We start from the raw sequence: 24,804 nt of genomic DNA, 5'->3' as shown, positions 1-24,804 counted from the left end.
GAGAGGAGTGAGGGCTTGGGAGACTCCCGGGGGTGCTTCGCAGCTTTTGGTGAAGCGGTTGGGGGGCTGCGACTTGTTGCTTGTGCGCGGCTCTTGAAGACGCCGGTGCGCCTTTGCCGGCCGCTTCTTTCCTTTCCTTCCCCCAAATGTATAGCGGTCGGTATTGGCGAGCGAGTCAAGTGGCTTTTGTTGCTCCTGAGGAGGAGGAGGAGGAGGAGGAGGACAGGTGAGAAGGCTGGCGCTTTGTTGTGCGCTGGATGCTCTCGCTTCCACCCCTCCCTGCTTCTTTTGCCTGCGCAACAGGTAGCGATGGGAGAAGCCGGGGGGAAAAGCTGCGCGCCGAGTCCCGTCCGCGGTGACGCTTTTGTTCTCCTCGCCTGGATGCGCTTCCAAAAGTGAAAGGAAAGAGGCTTCACCCAAAACTTGCTTCCCGTCCCCCCCCCCACCTCTCCCTCCCTCCCTCCCTCCTCCCAGCGCGGCGCTGGAGTAGCCCTTCCACTCCCCAACAACTCCCATCCCGGTTTCCCCGAAAGCCCCGCTTTTCGTCCTTGGGAACGGTAAGAGGATCCCGCGCCCAACCGCCCGGATTGCGAGGGGGGGGAATCGTTCTCCGCGCCTGTCAAGGGGATCCAAACAAAGAGGTGCATTTGCCGGAAATAACGATCGGAGGGGATTCTCCTTGCCTCCTCCGCCTCCATTAAGATTGTTTTTCTGGGAGGCTCACTTAGAGGGAAGTTTTGAACTGGAAGCCAGGGATGGGGCGAGAAACCCAACAGCTTGCGCCTGCCTCTCTCTCTGTGTGTATACATAGTTATATATATTTATATATATTTCTGTATCGCTTGTCTCGGGATCCAGACGCTTCGAAGAAGTAGGGGCGGCTGAAGTTGGTGAGTTGCTGTTGGACCCAAGGGTTGGGGGAAGAGGGAAGGGAGGGAAAAAGGGGAGAAACCTGCTGCGCGAGTTCTTTGTCTTGATCGGGGAGCCTTGAACAAAAGAGAAAACTCGGGTGAACTCTTCATCTCCCCATCGGCTTTATCTGGTCTTTCAAGAGGGCATTCCTTTCGCTTCTTCAACTTTTCCCAAAGTCTTGCAAACTTTCCCAAACAATTACTTCAAGGATCTTGGGTTTTTATTTTCTCACCCAGCAACCTAGAGAGAAGGAAGGTGAGCTATGGATGTAAGTTTCTCTCTTCTTCCTTTGTAACGAGGGAAAAGTTTTGATGTGGAAAGGTACTCTGATTTTCTGGAAGGGGTAGTAGCTCAGCCCCCCCCCATAAAATCCACTTGGGTCTGATGATCAGCTCCCCCCCAAGTCTTATGGGTTGATTTTGTGGTCCATTGTGGTCAAGTTGGGTCTGCTTATGTAAGGCAGTTTGGGTATGAGGCGGAAGAAAGTATTTGCCTGCTGAGATGCGGCTTCTCTAAATGTAGAGTGAAAGAAGGATTCTTGTGAGTCGGTGGGGCTGGTAAATAATATTTTTTTTTTAAAAAAATGCTTAATTGAAGGGAAAGTGGATTTGGAAGAAGTGGTCCAGGGTGAATCTGTTTAGGTGGAATGCAGGTGGCTTTTTTCCTACGGAAGCAAGATTTGTACAAGAATGGAACCACAAGATAACTCTTTGTTTTGGAAAAGAAGGATGCTTGGGCTTGGACCATTTTATAAGCCCACAAAGGCCTTCGTTAAGACAGAGATTTTCAGGCAGATTCCCGGTGTAGTTCTAAAAATAGTATTTATTTCAGATCTTAAGCATCTTCCCCTTCTGTTTTGGGACTTTTACTTATTTTCCATTTCTTGTCCTCTGCTCCTCCTTTTGTTTAACTTTATCCTATGCTCCCCCCCCCCAAATCTCATTTCTCCGTCCCATTGTTCCTGTTTGTTTCCTGTACTTTATTTCATTTACTGTATCTATTCTGTAACTTTTTTTGTCTTACGCAGACTGTGGAATGTTGTGAGTTTTCAACATTGTATAATTTTTTGTGAGTTCTCAGTAGTTTTTAATCAGGTCCAATAGTTTTTACTGTTTTCTTTTTGTGCTGTGCCAGCACCATACACCATCTTTCCCTATTTTTTCTGAAGTGGACTCAAGTTTTCCAATGAAATCTTCCCTGCCCTGGGGCATTTTTTGAATTACAAGTCCTACAAACAATTTTACAAGGTCACACAAGGAGTTAACACTCCCCCCCCACCACCACAAAGGCTTTGGATTGGGGTAGATTGTTAAAGTGAAGTTTCATTTCACAGACTATCTTTAAAAAGTTTTGAGGAGATATTGTAAAGTTTCAGTTTGCAATATAAATGCAACAGACTAGTTTTGAATGTTGCAGTTGTGCTTTTCTAGTTTACCAAGTAAGTCATAATGAACTGGACTGAAGCAAGACAAACCATAAATCATGGTTTATAAGCTACAGTGAAGCATCCATACAAAACACTAAAACAGACCAAATCAATTGTTGTGAACATATGTGCTCTAATGTATTGTGGTAATGGAGGAGCAGACTTTCTAGAATTGATATTTGTGGAATTTTATAAATTTCTAACTGCTAATGGATCCTGGCTTGTAAGATCGTTCAGCCAAACTATTGGCATTGTGGTTGTGTTGTATGGTCAGGCTTTGTTAGAGTCATTATCTAATTTAGAAATATACAGTAATCTTTTGGTTTAAACTTTGGATGCCACTGTGTTTGCGTGTCCATAAAATTTTGTTTGCAATATTATTTTACCAAATTTGCCATTTGGATTTAATGAAGTTCCTGTATTAAGAGTCACTATTAATCCATTAAATTACTTTATAGCAGTGCTTCTGAAACTTTTTCCTTCATTACTCAAAGCTGCTTATCAGCATGCCTTTCTATCCAATGTACAGTAGGTAAAACAACTTTAAGACTCATTAAATGTAATTGTTGTGGTTGAGTACTGGGTTCATGTGTTGTTACCCCAGAAAACTCATTTTTATTCATTTTGGGTCATTCACCCAAGTCTGGGATGCATTGCATTATATCAGTGGTTCTCAACCTGTGGGTCAGGACCCTTTTGGGGGTCGAATGACCCTTTCACAGGGGTCGCCTAAGATCATCGGAAAACACATATTTTGAATGGTCTTAGGAACTGAGACACCAATTTTATGGTTGGGGGTCACCACAACATGAGGAACTGTATTAAAGGGTCGCGGCATTGGGAAGGTTGAGAACTTTTGAGTATTTTTTTCAACTGAAAACTAATGGTGAATATGTGCAAATTTTAGCAGAACGCTTCAATGATGTTGGTGCAAGAAGAAACACCTCATTTCTTATTTGCCATCTCATGCTGGTATTTCATCTCATCCCTGAAATAGTGTGTGTGTGTGTGTGTGTGTGTGTGTGTGTGTGTGTGTGTCTGTGTCTGTGTCTGTGTCTGTGTGTCTGTGTTTCAGTACTTCAATCTGTCTATCTTGATAATGTCTTTCTCTTCGGGAATTTTTCAGATTCTCTTTTATTACCTTTCAGTTAATATACAGTGTGTTGACATCAAGAGCTTTTCTCTGAGAACAGAAGAGTCAAGTCTAGGAATTTAGATGGCTGCTTCTGTGATTTGGAGTCTTTAGAAACTGCTGTGAACTTGGCCAATATATAATTTTGCATGCTCTCCCTTTTAAAGATTCAAATCATGGAAATGGATTGGCATGATTTTATTTACTTGTATCCTGCCTTTATTATTTTTACAAATAACTCAAAGCAGCATATCCAACATATCCAAAACATATCCAACACATCTTCCCTCCCCCTGTTTTCCTAACAACAACTACTGGCCCAACATCACCCAGCGAGCTTTTGGGTCTAAAGCAGGACTTGAACTCATGGTTTCTCGCTTTCTAGTCTAGTATCTTAACTACTAGACCAAACTGGCTCTCGGTTTGTTATTGATATGATATGTGAACCCAATCAGTGTAATTGTGTACTTTGCAAAAGATCAACATTTTATAAAATAAAGTGTATGCACTTTATCCAAATTAAAGCTTGCATTAATGATTAATGTTAAAATTGGAAAGATTCACTCATGTACTCATTTTATTTGTTGGCAATACTGGTTTCACAGTGGCTGTTTCACTTAACAACCAAACTGCTTATCCCAATTACGGTCACTAAATGAGGGTATAGCTATGGTTTAGCTCAGTGTTTCCCAACCTTGGCAACTTGATGCTGGCTGGGGAATTCTGGGAGTTGAAGTCCGGACATCTTTAAGTTGCCAAGGTTGGGAAACACTGGTTTAGCTAATCAGTTTTAACTGTATTACAAATGTATATTAGTAATGCCTTATAAACAACCTTTTGGTCATTTGCAATTAAAATGTAACTCTTAAGAAAGTTGGAAGCAATCTACCTTCTCCAATCTTGGACCATTTCATGTTTGTTGAGAGTGCAGCTCCTTAAAGTCTCAACAGCCACAAAGAGTATCTTAAGAGTTGACATTAAATGAATTTGGAGGATCTAAGGCTGGGACTTCACTTAAGTGGTTCCACCACAAAACCGCGGTAGACTAAAGCGCGCTCGACGAAAGCGCGTACCTGACGTCATCACAGCGCGACGAAAACATCACGCTGTGAGCGGTAAAGTTAAAATTAACGCGAAAACCTTACCCTAACCCCCCCCAAACCTAACCCTAAACCTAACCCTTAACCTAACCCTAAACCTAACCCTTAACCTAACCCTTAACCTAACGCTAAACCTAACGGTAACCCTTAACCTAACCCTAACGCTTAACATAACCCTAAACCTAAACCTAACCCTAACCCTAACCTAACCCTAAACCTAACCCTTACCTTTACGTGAATCGGCTTGCTTTAAAAGCGCTTTTTAAAGCGCCCTTTTTTCTCCGCGGTCGTATTTGTCACGCTGCTGATGACGTCAGGTACGCGCTTTAATCGGGCGCGCTTTAGTGGACCGCGGTTTTGTCGTGCCACGCACTTAAGTATTTAGTTTAAACTATTTTAATGATAGTCCAATTATCATAATTTAGGTGAATTTCCTAAACAGATTGAAACAAGGGTTTGCTTCAATATTTTACCAAGTAAAAATCTATTTCAGAAAGAGAGCTCCAAAGTATAATATATGACTTAAGAAAACAACTCCCAGTTTGTGATGCTTAATAGTCCATTATTCAGCGGTTTTGATCGAGAATGGTCGTCTGCAATCTGGCACACTTTTGCTGTCATTGACAGCAAATGTCATTGACAGGGCTTAATTCTGAGTGAATTTGCACTGACTATGCTCTCTAGTTACATCTTTAGATAAGCAGGTAGTCCTTGCTTGCTGGCTGCCTTATTTAGTGGCCGTCACAATGAAGATGGTGATGAAAAAGTAACTATGATCAATTCTGCATTTATAGCCTTTGTAGATATGTAAAGCAAAGGTTATTTGCTTTCCAGACCTGCAGTGGCTCAGTGCTGTGGCTCAGTGGCTAAGATGCAGAGCCACTACATCTTAGCCACTGGTCAGCAGTTCAGTGGTTCAAATCCCTAGCGACGCGTAATGGAGTGAGCTCCCGTTACTTGTCCCTGCTTCTGCCAACCTAGCAGTTTGAAAACATGTAAAAATGCAAGCAGAAAAATAGGGACCACCTTTGTTGGGAAGGTAACAGTGCTCTGTGCGCCTTCGGTGTTTAGAAATGCTGGCCACATGACCATGGTGACGTCTTCAGTCAGTGCTGGTTCTTCGGCTTCGAAATGGAGATGGGCACCGCCCCCGAGAGTCAGGAACGACTAGCACATGTGCGAGGGGAATTTTTTACCTTTACCTAAAGCAAAGGGAAGCTGATGTTGATGTTGTTGATGTTGATTTTATTTATATGCCGCCCTTTTCCCCCGAAGGGGACTCAGGGCGGCTCACAACTCAACCAGGGAAGGGGAATACAAACAAGAATTTAAGCGACATAAAAAACAATGCATAATTAAAACACAACAGTCATACCCATTCGAGGCGGGGGCAACAGTTCTTTAGCCCCAGGCCTGTCGGAACAGCCAGGTTTTAAGGGCTTTGCGGAAGGCCTGGAGGGTGGTGAGGGTTCGAATCTCCACGGGGAGTTCGTTCCAGAGGGTCGGAGCAGCCACAGAGAAGGCTCTCCTCCGGGTAGTCGCCAGTCGACACTGGCCGGCGGATGGAACTCGGAGGAGGCCTAATCTGTGGGATCTAATCGGTCTAATGGAGGTAATTGGCAGTAAAGTGTAAACCCAGAAATGGTTTTGCTTAATGATTTAGTTGCTGGTCCCAACTATAGTTGCTAAATGAGGACTACCTGTAAATTATATCTGCAGCACACATATTCCTGAGTAAGCATATTCAGTATAGCTAAAAATTGAGTAAGTATTTTTCAGTATAACTGACATGCAATGTAATAAATCCTTAGTAAATTTGTTTACAATTACAGTTGGTGTTATTTTTATAGTACGAATGTTAACATGTGCTAGTATGTAACCTTGCAACGTTTTATTTTTACTGAATAGATAAGAAAAGTGAATGTCAGTGAAACAGAACATCTACCAAGATGCTATATTTAAATCCCTTATCAAGTTCAGCGGGTTGGATACTTCATTTTATTAATATTCAAATGGTGGAATGGAATACAGAACAAAGAAAAGAAGACACCAGTACTTGGATTTATAAATTTGGATTTCTGGACATTCATGCTTGTGAAAATTCCGGTATTTGGCTCGGATTATGGAATATTGTTCCAGCACTTCTAAGGTAAATGTGCTTTCTGATAATTGAAAATAATTGTGTTCAAAGATTTCTGAACCATAGTGAATAATTAATTTGTTTTCCTTTAATTATTTTGCATAATTAATACATTTCTCTGACATAAATCTGACACATTTGTCAGGTACTGCTCATAAATATTAATGTTGTGGCTGACTTCATATATCACCCTAAAACATAATGCACAGTAAATTTTTGATGGTATGAGCCAGTTGAGAGGAAAGGCTGCCCACTAATGCTCAATTGTCACTTACTTTCATTTTTAGGTAATTAGAAGACTCTACGTTATGTTGGTTTCTGAGATTTGCATAATGATGTAATTTATATAGTTTATTCATTTATACAAATAAAGCAAGATGAGAAAATAGCAATAGCAGTTAAACTTATATACCACTTCATAGGGCTTTCAGCCCTCTCTAAGCGGTTTACAGAGTCAGCATATCGCCCCCACAGTCTGGGTCCTCATTTCACCCACCTCGGAAGGATGGAAGCCTGAGTCAACCTTGAGCCGGTGAGATTAGAACCGCTGAACTGCAGATAACAGTCAGCTGAAGTGGCCTGCAGTACTGCACCCTAACCACTGGGCCACCTCGGCTCTCTAAAGAAAAGTATGTCAGTTGTCCAGACTGATTTAAAAACAATGCATTCAGCCACCCGCAGCTTATATTTGTCCTGCTCCTCCTTCCACTGCTGGCGAGGTGCGTCAGCTGAGCCAGATTCTCTCCCTTTGCAATGCCTGCACAACTCTACAAACACCCAAGGCCTTGCAAACTCCTTGTGAAGGAAGATGATGATGAAGGCCAGCTGTAGATAGGAGAGGTAGGCAGCAGTGGCAGATGTCAAGCACTCCGGAAATCAGGAGATTCAGGCAGTTCAACTGAATAAAGATTTATTGCAAGCTTAAGCTCTCAAAGAGAATCTGGCCAAGTGACCGTTAAAGAGAAATGTCCGGGGCTTAAGAATTGAAAGGAATTCAAAGGGGCTGGACTTAGATCTCTTGCGGGTATGAAAGGATGTGACTTATGATGGGTTTGACTCCTCCTTTGGGCTCAGCTTGGTCATTTTCCTATAGCAGACTGTAGAGTGGGCAAAACAGAAGAGATAGGAAGAGATAGGTAAGGTAGTTGAATTGCACAGTGCAGGTGTAAATATGGGTGACCTCCCAAGCGCCCAAATTTTGAGCATGTGACCACGAGGGCGCTGCAACAGACATAACTTCAAGAAATGATTGTGATTATCATTACTTTAAAAACATGGTAATTTTGAGGGTCTCTGAACAGCTTGCTAAGTGAGGATTACCTGTAGTTATTTCTATTTGGCTTATGAATTATTGATTGCTGAGGTCCTGATAGACTCAAGTTGGGTTATTATTTTATAATAACAATGTTGAATTTATTTAATTAAATTTATATGGCTACCCATCTCACACAAGTTGAACAATCTCAGGGATGGTTTATTTGCATGGAGAACCCTTCCCTAAGGGTTTGAAATATATAAGCAAATACATTTCCTCCTGATTCTTTTTGTTGTTGCAATAGTAGTGCGATGGTTTGGTTCATTCTCCAGGGTAATTATGAATTGGAATTAGGCAAGTCATGCTTGGGTTGATATACTAAATCATACTGCTTTCAGTGGATCTTTCATGTTTGATTCGCATCTTACATTGGACGATCAATCCAGATATGTTGCTGATATGAATATTAATAACACATCGATAATGAAAGGTTTAGCACTCATGAAAAAAGTATTCGAGTTATGTCTTAAATCTAAGTTCTGGTTTGTGCATTGATTTTTGTCTGCCAGTTTGTATACATACTCAGTATGTAATTGGGGCACAGTAGGAAAACAGTTGCTTTTGATATGCATATGTTCTCCCACAAGATTTCTTGAAGGCTATAAAAGATGTAGGGCAGTCCTTTACACTTTTCTTAAGAAAAGTCCTGAGTACGACTCTCCTTTTTCCCCCCCATAAAGGAATAGTCACTTGTTTTCTAAACTTTTAAATAAAATGATAGGTCTATATCATTGGTGCTTTATTCTTTACCACTGTAATATTTCTTAAATTATTACTAACAATAATTGTATAATAACTAACCGTACATGAACATGATCTTCTATTTCCCCCCATGGACATGGGTAGCTTTTTAGGAAAATTAACTTTTAAACTTTTGGGCCTCCCAATAGAGGCTCCCATGGTTTCCCCCAACTCTGAGGCACTCCAAACCTTTTATCTTATTGAGTTGCCTCTCTGCTCTTGGATTTCAGCTCTGTCTTGTCTCAGGGAGCTGGCTCAAAGAGCTGCCTGCAGAAGCATTTCAGCTCCTACAAAAGGGCTCACTGTGGAAGGATTCTACATCCTGCATGTTTGGATGCCATGGAGCCAGTGGTGGGTTTCAAAAATTGTTCAAACCTACTCTGTGGGTGTGGCCTCCTTTGTGGGAGTGGCTTGCCACCCATGTGACCGGATGGGAGTGGCTTGCCGCCCATGTGACCGGATATGAAGATGCCAACGACACTTGTCAGAACCACCTTAAATTACCTCACACACAGCACTGGCATGCATAAGAATATGATGTAAACTTGTTTTTTGAAAGGCATCTTTGGTTTGCGTTAAAACAACTTCAACACACGCAATGTTCTGATTGCACCACAAACGCAGTAGTCATCCTTACCTTTCACAGAGGCACTGAGTTTTATAAATATGAGCATGATAGTGTAGAATAATCATATCCAAGGACCAGTGGTGGGTTTCAAAAAAGTTTGGAACCTCTTCTGTAGGTGTGGCCTGCTTTCCGGGTCCACTGGTGGAACCTCTTCTAACCGGTTCGGTAGATTTGACGAACCGGTTCTACCGAATAGGTACGAACTGGTAGGAACCCACCTCTGTATGGAGCTCAAATCCTTGGACAAGCAATTAAACTTGTAATTTACTTAAAGAAGTAAATTTATCACTCTACTTAAATCTGCTGTATAGAAGACTGAAAGTCACTTCTTTATATCTTTTTTTTTCTATTTTCCTCCCCCCCTTTTGTTGCACTTTTAGCTTTTTCTTTGATTTCTTTTTTCTTCCTTCCTAAAAAGAAACTCTATTGCTTTTTGTCAGCCTTCCAAGATGGCAAATGGCAGCAAGACGAATTAATTCTATTTTATTGTAAGGCTACATTCATAGCATCTTGCAAGTCTAAAAGTATAAATCTCTTTTTTTAACACCTGGTAAGTTCGGGCAGATCTTTTCTCAGTCTCTTTCTCTGCCCATCATTCAAATTTGGGCCTGATCCCTTTTATCTGATTGTTCCCTAGGCAGCATCTCTTTCTCTTGTTTCTCAAGGTTGTATGTCATTACACTTTTATAGGAAGAATATAGCAAATACTGGGCACAATGGTGTCAATGGTTGAATAATATCAGACTTCACAGATAACCTTTAATGTGATGGATATCCAAGTGTTTGTGCCCCCAACTACTGATGCAAAAATAGAAAAGATGGATGGGTTATATGTTCAAGTTCAATCTATAATTCACAGAACATGCAAGTAGGATTTGCTGCAATTCGGATTGGAGACTGCCTTGCCGAAGTTGGAATATAGTAAGGAGAAAAACATACCATATTTTTGGGAGTATAAGACGCTCCGAAGTATAAGACACAACTAACTTTTGGGGAGGAAAACAAGAAAAAAATATTGCCTCTGCCTCTCAGGAGTTTGCCTCCTTGCAGCAAACAGCTCGTTTCAGTTTCAGCACAACCTGATTAGCACAAGCAGCTGATTGTCGGTTGGATCAGCCTCCTGACCATCAGCTGTTTCAGGCTGCAGGGATTGCCATAGCTTATTGGTGCCTCTGAGCCCCCATTTCCTGCCCGCATCCCATTTTCAACCTCTACACGCCCATTTTTGGTCTACATGTGTTCCATTTTTCATCCGTTTTAGGCGGCAGAGATCAGAATGGGCAGAAAATGTGGTGTGTAAAGGCTAAAAATGGGATGAGGAGGCCAAAAATGGGGCGCTCAGAGGCAGCAATAGGCAATGGCAATCCCTGCAGCCTGAAACAGCTGATGGTTGGGAGGCCGATCCAACTACACTTGTGCTAATCAGGCTGTGCTGAAACTGAAACAATCTGTTTGCTGTTTGTTGCAAGGAGGCAAATTTCTGGGAGACATGCCAAAGGGTGTGGGGCGGCGATTGGGCAAAGCTACATCTGGTGTATAAGACACACCCAAAATTTCACCCTCTTTTAAGTGGGGAAAATGCATCTTATACTCCAAAAATACGGTAGTTGGATGAGCTAGGAAATAGAAAAAAAACAGCAGAGCAACTTATAAATAGTTTCTTCGTCACTAAAACATCCTTTAAAAAATTAAATGCTTATATACCTGGACATCACCAGATAGATAATTAAATTGATCATATTATTGGTGACAGCTACTTTGATGCAATGGTTTCAAAGACTCTACAACCAACAATGCAAATTGTGTTACACACAAGGGTTCTGCATTTTTTTGGTAGGAAGAGTACAAATTGCAAGGTTAAAAAATGTTTTTAATGGTGTACAAGGACACGTGTGCAGCTAGAGTATTAACAAAATACAGTAGTTTTTAACAGCATATGTGTGTAGCGGCATGTATGTAGCTGGAATATTTAAAAAAATATGTACAAAGGCATCTTGTACATACCAGCATATCTCTCTGCCAATATTTAAGGTCAGCTTGCTCAAGAGATTCATAAAAATGATTTGGGAGTTCAGAGAGCCAAATACATCATAACACTTTTCATACACATTCATTATGGTTTGCATCTCTGTCTGAACATTTTGTATTCCAGAAACAGTTTCTGTTAACAGAGATGGTTGACAAATTATTTTTTGCTATTGCAATTAACCAGCATGTGACCCAAGTTACGAAGCATGACAAGATAGCTTTCTTCTTCCTGCTTTTGATTTTTTTTAAAAAAATGTTATTATCCATTTAGCTGATATTGTAATGAAGCTGAATATATTTATTTTGTTTCATGGAAACAGAAACTAAATGGAATCTCTCTCTCTCTCTCTCTCTCTCTCTCTCTCTCTCTCTCACACACACACACACACACACACACAAACACAAACACAAACACACACATCTGTTAGTTTTTATTTGGAGATAACTGAGGCTGATTCTCATTTGTTTGGATCCTAGAGTCTTTTAGGATAAGCTGAATTACTCTATGCATACATGTAATTAAAATCTTTATTATGGTCAAAGACCAGCAATACACATTAATTTTTACACTATATTAAAAAATACTAACATTAAAATATAATTAAAAAGTATTGACATTGAAAGTGGATAATAACATAATGGTCCAAAGATTGTTAAAGGTATGTCCAGATAATTGGTACAAGATGGTACTATACTTCCGTAGCCCATTTTTTTTCTTATGGACATTGCAGCAGCACAGAACTTTGCCACTGCATACGTGGTAACCGGGTTAGTGTCCTGGAGGAGGAAGCCTAGATAAAAATGGTCTGCCCTCCCTGGCAATCTCTCTAATAAGGGGAGAATATGTGCAGACCTACAAGCTCTGTATAGCTCGCAGTGTAATAGAACATGTGAATTATCTTCCACTTCTCCTTTACCACATATACAAAGGCGTTCTGCTATAGGTGTTCTCTTATACCTGCCCTGGAGGAGTGCTGAAGGAAGAATGTTAAATCTGGCTCTGAAGAAAGCTATTCTTTGTTTTGGGGAGATCAGGTCATTTATATATCTTGCTGATTCCCGCACAATGCCTATGCATACATGTCATTTAATGATGATGAAGGCAAGGGGGAATACCTTAGCCAGCTCGTGCAAATGAAAGCAGCAGCATGTATCATGCTTAGACTATCTATCCATTTAACAGCAATATTCCTGTTTGCTGCTGACACTTGCCTTTATTGCTTCCTTTGATGCCCAGAGTAATTACTTTTCTCATCCATCATTGACCTTAGCCAAGGCTGGTAAATCAAACAAATGAATAATCTCAGTGGCAACCCATCCTAGGCTATTCAAGGACAAGATATGATGCTCCTTGTTCATGGTTCTCACATGTTTCTCTCACTTTGATTCAGCTCACACATTGGTCTAAGCCATAACATGCATTTGGTTGGTCGCTGGCTGGAGAATTCTGGGAGTTGAAGTCCAGACATCTTCAAGTCGACAAGCTTGAGAAACACTGGACTATGTTCTTGCCACTATAAGCGTGGTTGTGTTTTTCTTCCCTGAAGGTGCATAAGACTGGCTGCTTATTTCCATTACCCACTGCTTGTCTTTTGACCAAGAGCTGACTTTTTAAGATGCTTTGTTCTGATACCGACCAGCTTGTAAGACGTTCTCTCTCTAGAAGAAATTAAGACAATGTTTATTGAAAGCTCATGAGGTTAAGTGGGTAGAAGAAATAAGCAGTTAACATTATCAGGTCTTAGTGGGAGATGGTCTAGTTGGAAGGCTTGGATATATATATTCATGTTTCATATGAATATGGAGGATGTGGAAGGTTGAAAATGTGGGTTGGAGCAGTGACCCGACAAATGTGCGAACGTCAAAAGCGCGCCGACAAAACTGCAGCGCTAAAACCGCGATGTCAAAAGCGCGCCGACAACAGCACGCCAACAAAAGCGCGCCGACAGAAGTGCGATTTAAGTTAAGGTAAGGTTTAGGGTTAGGTTTAGGGTTAGGTTTAGGGTTAGGGTTACAACGCGCTGTTGTCGGCGTGCTTCAGCGCTCATTCGTCGGCACGGTTTTGTTGGCGCGGTTTTGTCACCGCGGTTTAGTCAGGCGCGCTTTTGTCGTTCGTGCATTTGTGGTGGAACCGGTTGGAGCAGGAGTACTTTTGACAGGTAGAAGAAACTTCAGGCTGGATCAGTCTAAACCAACTTCTACTCAAGGCAAGGAAAACAAAGGACTGGTTGAATGATGATCCAGTGCTTGTATGGTGGAGGGATATGAGATACGGTTCATGAGGGAGGTGTTCTGACTGAGGCTTCCCAAGAGCATGAAAGAAACTTCTCGTCCCAGCAAAAATCCCTTTTATTAATTCTGCTCATTCACAGCCGGCAAAGTCTTTCAAAGGAGGATTTACGGTCACAGACCTTATCTGGATGGGAGAGCTGACAGGCCGATATCTGCAGAACTTGGCAAGGAGTCATGAACCAATTAGCAAACGAATTGTCTCCTGCAAGCTCCACTCCCCTTTTGCTGCTCTTTTATTTCCTCTGGGAGGAGCCATTCATCATCTGGCCTTACTCCCAAGTCGACCTCTGTTCTTTAGCTGTTCCCTTCGTCTGGCAACTCTCTGCATGTGCACACTGGGAACAGGCTCCAGCTGTTTGTCTGCCTCACTGATGTCTGACTCTGAAGGCAGCTGATAGCTGGTATATGGCTCTGGCCCCCTCTCTGCCTCTGACACAGATAGATAGATAGATAGATAGAAGTTTATTTATATGCCGCCCTTTTCCCTGGGGGAACTCAGGGCGGCTCACAATCCAAGGGGGAGGGGGAGACAAACTTTTTAACATATAAGACAATACATAATTAAAAAACACAACATTCATACCATTCGGGCGGGTTACAGTCTTAGCCCCAGGCCTGACGGGATAGCCAGATTCTGAGGGCTGTGCGGAAGGTCTGGAGGGTGGTGAGGGTACGAATCTCCACGGGGAGATCGTTCCATAGGGTCGGAGCTACCACCGAGAAGGCTCTCCTCCGCGTAGTTGCCAGTCCACAGAGCCCTTAACAGAGCCTTCCCCAGACTCCAGGACTGGCCCATGTCCCTCCCTAACCTCCTCACTGTCTGAATCTGCTGCCAGCTCTGCTGGCCGCTGGTGGGCCACAACTGGAGAGAAGGAAGCAATTTGAAACCAGTAGGCAAAGGAAGATATAACATTAGACACTGAATTAGCTAATCCAGCAAAAAGATCATTGGCAACATAAGTGTCCCCGCACCCAATGGTCTGTTCTCTACATTAGCAATAATATACGATTGGATGCTTTGTCCACAGGCTGAGTTAGTTAATGTCAGGACCATTTGCAGTAAGACTCTGCTCTTCCATTATCTGTTACTAGGTAATAAGTGGACTTTGTGTTCATAACTGAGACCTTGTTGACACAGATGGGGTTTCAAGCCTATCTGAGATTTGCCTTCCTTTGCAATGAAATCACTGAGGGAAAACAGTGATCCTGTATGAGAGACCTTAGCTATTAGATGTCTGCTTCAAGGGGTTGTTATCATCAGCTAGCCAGTGTCGACTGTCGACCCCCCGGGGGAGGGCCTTTTCTGTGGCTGCTCCGGCCCTCTGGAATGATCTCCCCGTGGAGATTCGGACTCTCACCACCCTTCAGGCTTTCCGCAAAGCCGCTAAGACCTGGCTGTTCCGGCAGGCCTGGGGATGATGAGTTCCCGGCCCCACTTGAATTGCTGCGTCTGTTGAGTAGTTTTAAACTGTCTCTGTATTTTGTTTTTTTGTCTTGTTTGTTTTTGTATGGCCCCTTCCGCATATGTTTGTTCGCAGCCCTGAGTCCCCCCGGGAATAGGGCGGCATACAAGTTCAATAAATTGAAATTGTTAGATGCAAATGTTAATTTTTGCACTTGGATCTAGACATAACCTATGGTTTTGTTGGTGTGCCTTCTAGCAGTTTCTGTACTTAAATTGGATGTTATAGTAGGACTGGTATTCGATTTGGTTCAGTTGTCAGTGCTGGTGGATTTCAGTTGCCCATGATTTTTCTTAATGGAGTATAGAGCTTTTGATTTCAAGATGGAGGATAGTGTAATTAGTGCTTGGCCATAAATTAGATCTCTTCCTGGGCAGCCTGCAGCTAGTTGCCACTACTGATCTAAAAGATGAGGGACCAATTAAAATGGTGTGACCCAGATAATCTTACGTGTTGTCTCTGTTTTCAGATGGGGCTTGAGGCTTTCCAAGCAAAAATGGTGGCTGGTTTGTCGTGACTCTTGATTAGCTTTGGAATGAATAGGAATCCCTTTGTGGCTTGTTTCTAACTGCAGATCCCAGGAGGCTGTCACCGAGAAACTCCAGGAGTTGAAGTAGAAGAGAAACTGCCTACAGCAGCGATAGTAAAAGATTGGGAAAGGCTTACACTGTGACAATGTGGGCAGCACTGCATGGACACTTCTTTGCCCTTAACTATGTTTCCAGAGTGTCATCCGCTAGCTTGCATCCTACTGCGCAGCAAAAGTGGACAGGTTTCTCAGTAGCATGACTGCTGGCTTCTGCAGGCTGGGCCCTTGACCTACTTAGCTCGTTAAACAGCTTTTTTCCTGAGCATTTAGGGCCTGAAAAATCAGTAGAGCTGAAAAGGATAGGTCTGTTTTATATGATTTTTAGTATGCTTTAGCTATGGGGTATTTGGTTGAAATGGGTGAGATATAAAGAAGTCAATTAGAGTTATCTGTGCAGTGACAGAGTCTTCTTACATTTGCTGCGTGGACTAAAGAATGAAAACTCCAAAAAAAGTAGGGTTTGCTTTTGTAGCCTTGGATATTTTTTTCTAGAGTTCCCCCTTTCAGGGGGCCTTAAGCAATGGTGACTGCTTTTACCTCTCTTGCAAACCTCCGTGAGTTTGGACCATTGCAAGGTTATTATGATAATTGGAAAAAATTATATTAACTTGGAATAAGAACCATTGAGTTTAGTGGAATTTATTGTAGAGCATCATGTCCATCAAAAAATCTGTTTTTCTAAGCATTTTTTAAAAAACTTTTTGTAAATCTGCACATTTTTGTAAACAATTGCTTGCTTGCTTTCCATTCCCATCCTCAGTTATTTTTCCAGTATCTCATCTCCAGCTTGTTTTGATTACCCCTTCTTCTTCCTTCCAAGGGATACCATTCTTACCATCATCTTCATCTTGTTTTCTCCTTGTTTTTTATATGATTTATGCTAGAAAGAGACAAAGAATGATTTGTCTCTATATATGTAATGCAAGATCTGTATTTACAAAAAGGATCCTTTATTTTACAAGCCTGTAATTTTAGTCACTCATTAATTAATGTTTTGTTCTGGCTTGTCCTTCTTGGAAGTATCCATTCATTCATTCATTCATTCATCATATTTATATGGCGGCCCACTGTGACTCCATGTGTTGTGCAATAAAACTATTTCAGAAAAGAGTAGAATGCAATTTTTGAGAGTTGCTAGTGAGCATCACCCACTGCCCAGAGGCTACCACACGAGGACAAATCATGAACTAGAAAAATTGTTGGAGGTGGGATAAACTTCTAATGTAATTTACCGGATTCCTTGCAGGGGTTGCCCCTGTAACTATGTAGGACAGATGGGGAGGAAGCTAATCACCAGATTGTGAGAACATGAGTAAGTGGTTAGACCAGCAGACCTGAACTCATTGGTAGCCTCACATTGCAATGAACAAGGACATGCATTCAATTTCGCAGCTACTATGATTGTTGGCAGAGCAGGGACAAAAATAGCTAGACAAATGATGGAAGCCTGGAAAATGGGCCCCTTGTCAGTAAATAGGAGTGCTGATTTATCACCAGCCAAATCAGGTATTTAGAAGCTGAGGGTGTGATGGCACAAGGAAGCGAAAATTCTCAGCCATTAACATCCTAATTAACAACTAAAAGCTACACCCAACTGGAAACCATATAAATTTAGCACATAGAACAGCCCAGTTTACGTATTCGGGAGAGAGAGAAAAGTTCCCTGATGATGGACTCCACACGATCCTGAAAGCTTGGAAGAATAAACTTTTCATCGGGATGACTGACTCAGATTGGATCCTGCAACGTAATTCTGGGACACATATATTTATTTCATTTGCAAAAAGGCTAAAAACTATTAAAATGTACAAAACAATATTAAATTGAAAATATTAAGCGTATAAGAGGCATAAAGCTGAAAACCCAAAATAAAAAGAATTTGGGGAAGAGCAAGGTGGTACATTAGAATCATTTAAGTATTTCACAAGATTTGGCAAGTGAGTATATGTACAAATATGTACATATTTGCATGTACATATGAAAAAGTGTCTCACATGCTTATTGGAGGAAAGATCTCTAAGCTTGTTTTAATTTTTTGGAGAGTACATCAAATTCAAAATAAACTTTGAATGTGAACTCTTGTTTTCTTAAGTTTTGTTTCCAGGTCCAACCTATAAATACTTTAGGAATGCTTATACAGTTTTTATTATTTACTGCTTACTGTTTTTGTTTAGATTAATCTATTTTAGAAGAGCATGATAAAATGGAGAGGAGGATTATATTTTAATTTAAAACTGAAAAAGACTAAATGAAAAATGGGGCCAGTATTTTAAAGCTGGGATGTGTCCTTTTAAATATCAGATTAAAAAACTTACTTGGAAAAGAACTTTTACATTTATGCTGCCACACACAATGTAGTTAATGGATTTTCAAGACCACCCAATTGCAAAATTTTGGGCTGTGTGCATAATCAGTAAAATTAAACTTCACAACTTGTTTCCCATTTCAGAAATAAAGAACCTAAGAACTATAAATAAAGCACCATCAGTTTTATAATACATACATACATACATACATACATACATAGGTAGGTACTGTGTTTTCCCGAAAATAAGACAGGGTCTTATTTTCTTTTGACCCCCAAACTAAGTGCTTGGCCTTATTTTTGGGGAGCTCTTATTATTTTTGAGGTGCAGGAGGCAGTGAGTGTGGTCACCTCATGGCTGCTGTTGTACTGCAATATTTTTGAGGAGGGCTTGTTTTCAGGGGAGGGCTTATTTTAGCGCATGCGCTCAAAAGCCCTATTGGACTTATTATCCAGGGAGGTGTTATTTTCAGGGAAACGGGGTACATACATGCATACATGAAGTTGGACAACATAACTAAGCTTCAACTTCAAAGGCCTGATTTAAAAGAAAAGTATTGACAGCTTTTCTGAAAAATAGGAGTGAAGGAACCAAGTGGATATCTGGAGCAACATGGCCAATACAGGTAGTCTTCAACTTACGACCAAAATTGAGCCCCAAATTTATGTTGTTAAGTGAGACATTTGTTTTGCCCCATTTTACAACATTACTTGCTACAGTTCTTAAGTGAGTCACTTCAGTTGATAAATTAATAACCCGGTTGTTAAGTGAATCTGTCTTCCCCATTGACTTTGTGAGAAGGTCACAAAAGGTGATCACATAGTCATAAATATGAGCCGATTGCTAAGCATCTGAATTTTGATCACATGATCATGGGGATGCTGCAAAGGTCGTAACTGTGAAAAAACGGTGTTATTCTACAGTCTGGATTTCTACCTAGTAATTTTCAGTTGATACATTCTGTTCTGTTTGTGTAGTCCTCAAAAGAAGCTCCATGCAGAGGGTGTTGTAACAATTCTGTCTCAAGAGAAAAGGCCTGGTCTAAGTTGGGATATAATTGTGCACCAGCTACAACTGGGCAAAAGTCCCCTATTGTAAACCCCCCCCCCCCCATATTTGCTGTTCATATAGGAAGTTTCAATCCAGGAGAATCCTCAAGTCATGGACCAGTCTTTCAAGGAGAGCCCAATTGTTGTGACTTGCCAATGGCCAGCAGAGCTGGCAGCAGATTCGGACAGTGAGGAGGTTGGGGAGGAACATGGGCCAGTCCTGGAGTCTTGGAAAGGCTCTGATGAGGGCTCTGTGTTGGGGGCAGAGAGAGAGCCATATGCCAGTTATCAGCTGCCTTCAGAATCAGACATCAGTGAGGCAGACGAACAGCTGGAGCTTGTTCCCAGTATGTGCATGTACAGAGTTGCCAGACAAAGAGAACAGCTAAAGAACAGGGGTTGACTAGGGAGTAAGGCCACAGGTGGACAATGAATGGCCCCTCCCAAGGAAATAAAAGAGGAGTGGAAGTGGAGTTTGCAGGAGACAAATAGTTTGCTTACTTGGTTTGAGACTCTCTGAGACTTCTTGCCAAGTTTTGCAGATATCAACCTGTCAGCTCTCCAAGCTAGATAAGGTCTGTGATTGTAAATCCTCCCTTGAAAGACTTTACTGATGTGAATGAGCAGAACTCACAATAAATTAATAAAATGGGTTTTTGTTGGGACAAGAAGTTTGCTTCATGCTCTGGGGAAGGCTAGGTCAGAAAACCAATGGCCATCTGTCACTAATACTAGAATTGCTTTTTATGAACAAACAACTCTCAGCTGTTTTCTCCCCATCCAGTCCCTATGAGCCTCCAGACCAGTGATGGCGAATGTTTTTCTGCTTGGATGCCAAAAGGGTGCACACACGTGTGATGGTGTGCATATGTGATAGCATATGGGTGCCCACACCCATAATGCAATGCCCTCCCCCCGGCGCATGCACGCACAACCCCACCATGCTCCTCCCCCATGGATGGGCGCAGGCCTTATTGAAGCCTCCGGACTTCCAGTAGGCAAGTTGGGCTGTTTTTCACTCTCCCCAGGCTTCAGGAAAGCCCAACGGTAGGCCCATTGGGCCTGTTTTTTGTCATCTGCAGTCTCCGGAGGCTTTCCTGAAGCTTAGGGAGGGCAAAAATGGCCTCCCCTCGCCCTCCAGAAGGCTGAAAATCAGCTGGCCAGCACACACATGCTCGCTGGAGCTGACATAGGGCAAAGCCTTGTGTGCCCTCAGAGATGGCACCGGGTGCCATCATGGCTGTAGACATTGACTCTAGGTTTCAACCATGTCTCCAGCTTGTTCTGGGATTGTGATATACAACTGAATATCATCAGGATATTGATAATAGCTCATCCCTACCATCAGATCAATTCTCAAAGCAATTTCATGTAGCTATTAATAATTCCACGATGTCCGAATAGCACAGTTCTTTTAAAAAAGCATGAATAGAATAGATGGAGGAAATTAAACCAGTTTCTATCATATGGAATTAATGTCATGGATATTCACTGGAAGAGACAAATAACAACAGGTGAGTCAGGTCCTCAGGTAAATATTTCTACTTGCAGTATGTACAGTAAGATGTACAGGCAGATCACTTTAGCATTTATGTGATAATTTCATTTACATATATAGGGACATTGAAGTTCGCGATAGATAGCACTGGTCTTGAGGATTTTATTTAAGAATCAGTGTTCTATTGAGAAGGAACCCTGAGAGGTTTTTTTCCCAGTTCAAAGCTTTAAAGGGGAGGAAAAACTTCATATTTAGTTAGTGGGCCTCACTGGTAATTTTCTCTTTCAATTAGTATTGGGAACTACTGAGCTATGCTATGTTTGGTAAAGCAGCATAGTGCTGTAGGGACCTAATTTATAGTTTGTTTAGAAAAAAGAAAAAGTGCAAAATGTAAAGGCTCTCTCAATTAAATCAAGAATGTTTTATTATTCTGTCAACACTCTTAGAAAATGTTTGGAGTTGAAGAGATCTGCTTTTACATGAATACAATCTTTAAGAAAAAAAAATGTATGAAGTAATAGGAATTAAAACCAGAGACTTATTTTTTTTTAAAGCCATCTCTAGATAAAATATTTAGTGATTTAATGGCGGGGTGATGCCCGAGAAATTCGTTTTATTCAAATGAAATTAAACCTCTTCTTCCATCTTTTCCTCAATAAATGTCTCTCTTCTTTCCTGCTACTCGTGATTCTTTCTGCTTATCACATTTCATATAGACTTTGTCTATACATTGTTTTATTAAACCCCTTCTAGTAAATTTGATTGTTCTTTCATTTTTAATTTCTTTGGAGGAAAACAAAAGATTATTTGATTGAGTTTTGTTTGAAGTCTACTGTTTACTCCAGTTCTAATAGATGATTTGAAGTATTTAAAAATTAACTGTTCTCCTTAACAACAAAGAGGACATTTTTTTTCATTAACAGGCAAGATTGCAAAGGAAATATGTTAGTACACACATTCATTGAGCCAGGCCTCTGAGAAACGATTGTGGCGTTAATGGAATATATATGCACCTTTTGAATTGAGTGCATGTTTTTAATAAATCTTTAAAGTGTATATGTTTTATCTATGATAAATAATTTTGGGGAAAATATTGCCTTAATTGGAGATTTTAATATGTGGCTAATTTTGAGAGATTATTTTATTATTATTTTCAATAATACTTCAATCCGCTGTTACACTTGACTCAGTCACACTATAAGCAAAATATTAATGGAATGTTACCTTAGGGGGGGAAAAAAGGAGATCTTGAAATGTTGCAATCTGAACAAACTCAGTTTGAAGGCCTTGTCTTTGTTGAAGCAGAATGCTAGGAACTCTTAATACCATTAATTTAAAAAATGCCCCTTTCTTTCCTTTGACAACACTAAGTCAGTGAGCTTCGGTGAATTGAGGAATCTCAATTTGTGTGCATCCTTTTGCGTGCATGAACCGTTCATCCCGTTTGACGTGAATGAAGAATGCCAACAAATATGCAGTGGGCCCAGCAATTTGCGGAACCAATTTACATTGTGTTTGCAGAAGGTGTTTTTCCGTTTTCATTTTCATTCATTTCACCATCTTTTCCTTCCTATTAATTGGATGTCGGGATGGTGGTGATGCAAGAATAAAACCATTCAAACTTTTGTTCTCTGCCTTGGAAAGTTCCCAGAGGGCTTTCAGGTGGGAAAATGAGGAGCCAAGAGAATGAGTAACCTCTGTGTCTTTCTTTTCTTCTGCTTTGAATTGTCTCTTGGAGATGCCCAAAGCTTTTGTCCACTTGACTGGTTTTTGGGACGTTCCTCCTCGGCTGTTGGATTTCCCACTGGGCTCAGTCTCAAGCAGAGAGGCCCTAAGACTGTAGCCTAGGAAAACCCTGGCTAAATAGGAAAGGGTTAAATGAAATTGAGAATGGCTGCTTTGTTGTTAATTTACACTCATTGTGACCTGAGAACTGCGTGATCTGTGTGAGACTCTCAACCACTTCAGTTAATTTCAGTTGGTGTTTTGCACGCCAGCTTCCTGGTAGATTGTGTCCTTTTTATTTTTAGTAATAATGGTTTTTAAAGTGACAGTTGAAATAAGGTAGTTGTTGTAGTATTATTTCACCATGTCATCTTGCTTGTAAGGGTTAAGACATAGGGAAGTATTTTCAAAGTAAACAGGTATTGTTGGAAAACCCATTTTAAATATTCTCAGAAAATCAGTTTATAAATCTTCTTTGGCAATGTTGTTCCTCTGGGTTACTAGTAACTATTTAATGCTTTCCTGGGATTATCTGATTTTTTTTTAAAGAAAACATTCTGTTAAAAGCAAGCCATCAACTTCAGACTTAATGTTTGTTTCCAGTAATCCCTCTGGGTTCCACGTAAACCCAGGAGATATTCTGGGAAAATAAAATTCAGGGCTGCACCTCACTGCTCAAATAAAAGGCAAGGAGAAGCAGAAATAGTAGAGAAGTAGAAGGCATGACAATAACTTTACTTATTTGTCTTCTACTACATGAGTAGCTGACAAAGTCCAGCACACAGGTAGTCCTTAAATTACAAACATTCATTTAATCACTGTTTGAAGTGACAATGGCATTAGGAAAAAAAATGACTTATTTTACACACTTACGACCATTGCAGCCAGTGGTGGGTTTCAAAATTTTTTCGAACCTACTCTGTGGGTGTGGCCTGTTTTGTGGGAGTGGCTTGCCGGCCATGTGACCTGGTGGGAGTGGCTTGCTGGCCATGTGTTTTCTTTCTCTCTCTCTCTCGCTCTCCTTCCTTCCTTCCTTCCTTTTGTCTCTCTGTCCCTTTTTCATGTTTTTCTTTCATCTCTCACTTTTTCTTTCTTTTTTTCTTTTTTTCTTTTTTTCTTTTTTTCTTTTTTTCTTTTTTTCTTTTTTTCTTTTTTTCTTTTTTTCTTTTTTTCTTTTTTCTTTCTTCCTTTCTTTCTCTTTCTCTCTCTGTGTGAGTCAGTCTGTCTGTGTGTGTGTGATTGTGTGTGTGTGTCAGTGGTGGGTTTCAAAAATTTTGGGAACCTCTTCTGTAAGTGTGGCCTGCTTTCTGGTGGAACCTCTTCTAACCGGTTTGGTAGATTTGACAAACTGGTTCTACCGAACTGGTGCAAACTGGTAGGCACCCACCTCTGATTGCAGCATCCTCATGGTTATGTGATCAAATGCTTGGCAACTGACTCATATTTATGATGGTTTCAGTGTCCTGGAGTTATGTGATCACCTTTTGTGACCTTCTGACAAGCACAGTCAATGCGGAAGTCAGATTCACTTAACCACCATGTTACTAATTTAACAACGGCAGTGATTCACTTAACAACTGTGGCAAGAAAGGTCACAATTATAAAAGTATGAATTTTAACGACAATAAACTTGCCCTGGGAGGAACCCCCATGGTGCAGTAGTTAAAGTGCAATATTGTAGGCAAACCCTGCCCACAGCCTGAAGCTCGATTTTGACGGGGCTCAAAATTGACACAGCCTTCCATCCTTTTGAGGTCGGTAAAATGAGGATCCAGATTCTCGGGGGCAATACGCTGACATTGTAAACTGCCTTAAGAGTGCTGTAAAGCACAATAAAGCGGTATATAAACGTAAGTGCTATTGCTAGTGCTATAGTACTTTTATTTTTTGAGGGATCTCTATGACTTGTATGCACATAAGTGGATAAGTGCAGGAAAAGCATTTCCTAGGAGAGCAACTGTAGAGCAGTTGTGAAAAAAAGTCTGAATAAATGCAGGCTCACTAATGGTGAGCTTGGTGTGTACAGGTTTTTTGCTCAGTCCAAAAAGAAAATAAGGAAAAGTGTTGGCTATTCACAATTAAACCTAGATATATAATGTAATGTAAATGTGAACTAGCCTTGAAAATCCTGCAGGTATTTAAGCTAAATAAGCCTAAATAAAGCCCATATATTTAAAAAATACATTACTTTAGAGCATGCAGTGCATGCATGCATGATGTTTAGGCTAAATTGAGCATGGGATGTGAACAGTTATGGGCTGTGTCTCTTTCTTGTCTATGTTGCTTAAATTGCCAGTGGATATGGGAAATAAGTTACTTATTTGAACAAGTCTCTAGAAGATTAGCATGATGGAAGGAAGCATAAATTTAATACCTTTTTTCCCTCCTGAGATACATTTTCTGGACAGAGATACATAGCCATTTTTTATGAAGGAATGTTTGATGATATAAGTCCTTGCT

The 24,804-nt window shown here is 40.9% G+C and overlaps 1 long non-coding RNA gene across 3 annotated transcripts in view; it reads left to right on the top strand.

The window, feature by feature from the left end:
* The first annotated feature begins 501 nt into the window (after positions 1–501).
* The window catches only part of LOC148049255 (uncharacterized), a 302,843-nt gene continuing 278,540 nt past the window's right edge, over positions 502–24,804 (top strand). For 2 of the 3 annotated variants that reach the window (XR_015695686.1, XR_015695684.1), the window contains exons 1-2: positions 502–641; positions 6,479–6,719. This is a non-coding gene — a long non-coding RNA (uncharacterized LOC148049255). Of the gene's footprint in view, positions 891–6,478; positions 6,720–24,804 lie in introns of all 3 variants that reach the window. The other variant, XR_015695685.1, reaches the window with a different exon arrangement.

Source organism: Thamnophis sirtalis, unplaced genomic scaffold (assembly GCF_051295495.1).
Source record: "Thamnophis sirtalis isolate CommonGarterSnake01/CBP01778 unplaced genomic scaffold, rThaSir2_p1.2 scaffold_2, whole genome shotgun sequence".
Lineage (NCBI taxonomy): Eukaryota > Metazoa > Chordata > Lepidosauria > Squamata > Natricidae > Thamnophis > Thamnophis sirtalis.
This window is presented reverse-complemented; position numbering and strand designations above follow the sequence as displayed.